At 37.0% G+C, this 5050-nt stretch overlaps 1 long non-coding RNA gene across 1 annotated transcript; it reads left to right on the top strand.

Annotated features, from left to right (window-relative positions):
* Positions 1-828: 828 nt before the first annotated feature.
* LOC140141258 (uncharacterized) lies at positions 829-3193 on the top strand. Its single transcript, XR_011857386.1, has 2 exons — positions 829-1847; positions 1890-3193. It is a non-coding gene; the product is annotated as an uncharacterized lncRNA (long non-coding RNA).
* Positions 3194-5050: the final 1857 nt, after the last annotated feature.

The following is a 5050-nucleotide window of genomic DNA, read 5'->3' as shown; positions in this document are numbered from 1 at the left end:
TGTCATATCTTCCACAGGGGGGTGTATGGATTTCAACTGGAATAGCTCATGATGGTATTTCGGTTTCTAAACCTTTTTAAGTTTGTATGTGACGTGATCAAGCAAAATGATTAGTGGCAAAAATATTTTTGGAGATACAGACACATTTAAAATGCTTTTGTACTTTACTACTTTCTATTGGAAATGATTTAACATAACACCAGTAACTCCAAAGCCAATATTTGAAGCGATTTTCAGCCTATTGTAATGCATACAGCCTGTAAAAAGGTGGGAAAAATAATGGAATTAATTCTTTATACCAATCAATTTCCTCGATCGTGTCATCACTTTTTGTTTTTTATTTTGATCCAAAACAAATTCCTGCACAGCCTTCCGTAGCAAACAAATACCGACATTGTCTTCTGGAGGACAGTTTTATGTGTGAAATATAATGGGGATAAAGAACTGGGTGTTGTGGGCAAGTTTGTGTGAATTGACCAAACAACTAGTGCTTTTTTTTCCATTTTTGATTATGTCTGCAATATTTTTAAAACAAATAATGAGCTGCCAAAATAGATTATATTCATATTATGATGATGTGTTACACTAGCTACCCTTGCGTGACAAAAGGACCCATCTTTAATTAATTAATATTCCATTTTCAAAACTTTTTCACTGTCGCCATTGTGACTTCTGTCTTTGTCCATTTCATATTGAAATGGGATATTAATAAGGGCATCACAGCAAGATTCTTTAATAAGGATTTGTCAAAAAATAGTGCACAAATTTGGCCCTATCTGGTAACCTATTCCAATGTATCACCTATTGTTTTTAATTTGAGCATGCATTCACAACAAAAAACATGGCTAAGTGACGTTACAAAAGTGGGTCAATTGAAGGTGGTGTCTTTTGGCATAAATTTGGCTATTGCATTTGAAATGTGTACACTCCCTATGGAAGACATAACCGTATTCTCCCACAAAACGGGGGTAGATTTCAAATTGAGTCACCCATTCAGGTAATCCCATTTGAAATTCATGCTCCCTGTGTGGAAGATTAGGGTCATGATGTCCATAGGGGGCATGGATTTCAACTGGACTAGCCCAATGGGGTGTCTTCATCCACTGTGGATGACAAGGTGCAAGTAACTCAGGGTGTGATCATTTGTGTTCTTGACTGTTATCGTCAGAATGTTTTTATTACCTATTGTTTGTTAATCCAAAGGAACCAAAGTACTGTGATTTTTCTTTCTTTTGAAATGTTTTATGCAAGTTTTTAGAAATTGATCACACTGACAACAATGTTATGTAGTGTTTAGTAATGTAGCCGTTCCTTCAAAATGAATTTTGACTGCTTAGTGCCAAAAGTGGGCAAGTGCAATAGCTGCCCTGTGAACATTTAGCAATTTACACGTAGTATATTGTACTCTACACATGGCAGCTATTGCACTTGCCCACTTACTATTGCACTGGCATTAAGCAGTCAAATTGGTCACAAAATCAAGATTTTGAATCGTATTCTTAGGCAGCATTTACTTATTTAGTGTGTGGGAGGGGAATGGATGGCTAGGTCTGCATGCTTGCCAGTATTGGAACTGTGTGATCAATTTCTAACCATTTAGGTTTGAAGTTGAGCCAAGTGACGGCGCGGTACTTTTCATAAAAGGGTCGTATCATTTCAATTGTGTCGGTTAGATAAATGTGTGCTATAAAATAACCAAACGTGTCTAAAGCTTGGGTTATCAAATGTCGGGAGAAACCTAAAAGGGTATGCAGAGGATAGTAATGTTACATTTTATGCCATTGAAGGTTTTCATAATGGTTTTGCAGTCAAAAGTAAAATGCAGTGTATGTTTTGGTACTTTCAAGGTTAAATTTTCTGTGCTTAGTGATATGGGGAGTGCTGTTCAGGTTCGGAATGTAAAGTAGAGTGAGATACAGGCTAGACGAAGTTACGGCACTGGACGCTGGATCCTGGTCTGTTGTCTAGCATGCAATCTCACTAGTTTATTGAGTTGGAGAACCCTCTCAATAGCACTCCTCATAGCGCAGCACATTGAAAACTTACCATCGATGCCATCTTTTATTTCGGAGCTGACAGTTTCAAAAAACAGGAAAAACCTTGTATATGCTTTTGGCTCCTGAACATGATTAAAACAAAACTGCCAACAAGTCACATAAGTGGTTTTGTTTTAAACATGTTCAGGGGCCAATGACACAGGAGGTTTTCCTGCCCAACGACAATATACTCTGCCTTTACTTTGCAATGGGCTCTTCCACTTAAAAATCCATACACCCCTGATGGAAGACGTGACCTTACTCTCCCATGCAGGGAGTGTAGATTCAAATTCAGTTGCTCATTCAGGTAACCCCATTTTGAAATTCACACTCCCCGTGTTGGAGATTAAGGCCATGTCTTCCATATGGTGTGTATGGGTTTCAACTGGAATAGCCCCCTGGACAGACATGCCTGCATGCTCTTTTGTACATTCTATCAGTATTATAAATTACATAGCAGAGTCATTACTAAGATATTACACATGATTTGAATTGGGTAATTGAATTATTCATTTTTATATTCTAAATACATTTATGCAAAAGTTTATGAAATTATTCTGCAGTGTGTGCAACATGGTTCTATTTATAACTGATACGCTAGAAAGCTGACATCAGTAAGTTTGCAAATAATCTTAACAGTAGAAAGCATCACAGCTTTCCTATGTCAGTGTTCTCAAAGTCATGCTTAGTGATGTCAGCCTTGTGACGTAACTTAATATGAAGTTTTACTTGGGGTGTTTTTTGTGTTGAGTAAGATTCACTTGGCTCGACTTCAAAGGAGGGTATCGTATTACAGTCAGTATATTACCTTGCATTTTACTTCAAATTTTGTAAGCATGCTGTATCATTTCCAATTTATTTTATTTTTCTACTTTATAGAATGATATTGCAGTTCATGGCATCATTTGAAGTAGAATGCAAGCTTTGTTATAATCAAGGTGAACTTTGACCCTATTTTTTCAGGTCAAAGTTCATCTTGGTACAGAGAAATGAATATTTATAAACCAAAAAGGCAATCTTTATGTTTTTTAATGCAATGGTGTCAATGCATACATTAATCATGTCAAAGATTATGTATTTTTGTATTATTGACTCTAAACCTGACAAAAGGCCTTGAGTTTTATAGAAAAAATTAAAAACAACGGTCCAAGACTTGATATCATGAGTGTAGCGAGTTTAGTTGAGAAGAATGTCGGTGGTATATGTTTCGTCTTGAAGATGGGTAATTTGGTCAAGCAACTGGGAAATATCCTAAAAATATCCTAAAAATATCCTTAAAACTAGTACAGATCAACACCATTTTAGGTGAGATAGACAAAATACGGCATAACACAGTGCTATGTAAATGGATGCATTGCTGGTGTCGCCAGATGTTAGCAAATTAATAGACCAACCAGTTTATGAAAATTTTTAATTTTTAATCAGGTATGCGTGCAGTTAAAGTAGGTATTAGCGTAGAATCAATTTGCAGTCTTCAGCATGGAATTTGGACAGGGCATAGTGACAGGTAGGTTGTGTGACATCAACAGGACTGGGTGAGAGTCTACACTTCAAACAATTATAATGTTTCCTTGTGTAGATATAATTGGATGGGCAGCAGTCAGCGGAATGGGTCCAAATTGATTATTATTATAGCTCAAGCCATCCTTATTTGTGGTTTTCACCAGTTTTACTCGAGTGAGAGGGGTGTTTGGATTTCAGCTTGTAGACATCCATCATCCCTCTCACTTGAGTGGAACTGGTAGATATTTAAAGCTATTTTTACACCCTTCCTCAGTATCAGAAGAAATTTTCAGATTTTTCCCAATCTCGCTCATTCCCCTATTGCCAGCTAAGTTAAAACTCAGTTTGCACCCCCTAGTGTTGCATTGCAATTGTATATTAAAACTTGTTTGGTCCAAAAGGTGTTTTTCTCATAATGGGTCAAAGTGACCCAAGTGAGTTTGTGAATATGTACATGCACCAAAAGATGCCCAATATTTGCAGCTGAAAATAAAGTTTGGAACAGATGGTTCAAGGCTAGAGCAAATTGCTGAGGTCAGACTGAACACCCTCCCCACTACCAAGAATATCCCCAACCTCAAACAAACAAACAAACAAACAATTGATTTTTAATCTCAAGACCCACATAATCATCTCCTCTTAGCCCTAGAAGTACCCATGGTTTACTGGGAGAGAGCCAGTGGACCCTGGGGTACTTACAGGGTTAGTTGTGATCCTCGGCCTGATGTCCATCCATTCATTAGTAACATTGTACCAGCATTAGTACTGATAGAAGCTGTTGTAGCCCAGAAGAACTATCTTCCTACATTTAGATTATAGTACAGAACACACAATACAGAACCATACACACAACATGGGATGAGCTGCAGGATCATAAATGGGATAAGGGTTAGTGATAGCTGAAAAGTAGTGAAGTAATTGGGGATCTTGTTGATGACGGAAAAAGTGAGCTGAATCGACAAAGTGTAGTGACCCAATGGTTAGATCCAAGTCCAATATGACTAGTTTCAGAAAATGGCTTTGAATGACATCGAAGGGTTTATAAAAAGGGTTTTATTTCTGGGCTTGTAGATAAGGGATGGCTTCCAAACCAAACTGCTGGCACCCTGTGTAACCGTGTTCTATTGATCCAAACAATAGACTCGATCACAGGTTCTGCCAGGATGCCTGCGATTTGGTTTTGCCGCCATCCCCAAGGGAACATAGTATGAAAGTTGCTTGACCAAGTTGCTGTTTGAATGTTACATTTTAAGTTTTCTTTATACACTTACATCACAACATTTGCACTGTTTGCTTCAGAACACACTTTTTTTTTTGTTTCATTGGAATGTTTTTGGAAGAAAATATGATTATTTTACCAAGATTAGATCATTTGACATTGTAAATACACATCATATGTTAATTAATCATTAATTAGATATATTTCAATTGAGATTTCGGAAGGAAATTAATGTAAATATTATTGATAACATAATGCGATTCAGTATAGATTGTTTCTACTACTACGGAGA

Source organism: Amphiura filiformis, chromosome 19, assembly GCF_039555335.1.
Source record: "Amphiura filiformis chromosome 19, Afil_fr2py, whole genome shotgun sequence".
Classification (NCBI taxonomy): domain Eukaryota; kingdom Metazoa; phylum Echinodermata; class Ophiuroidea; order Amphilepidida; family Amphiuridae; genus Amphiura; species Amphiura filiformis.
This window is presented reverse-complemented; position numbering and strand designations above follow the sequence as displayed.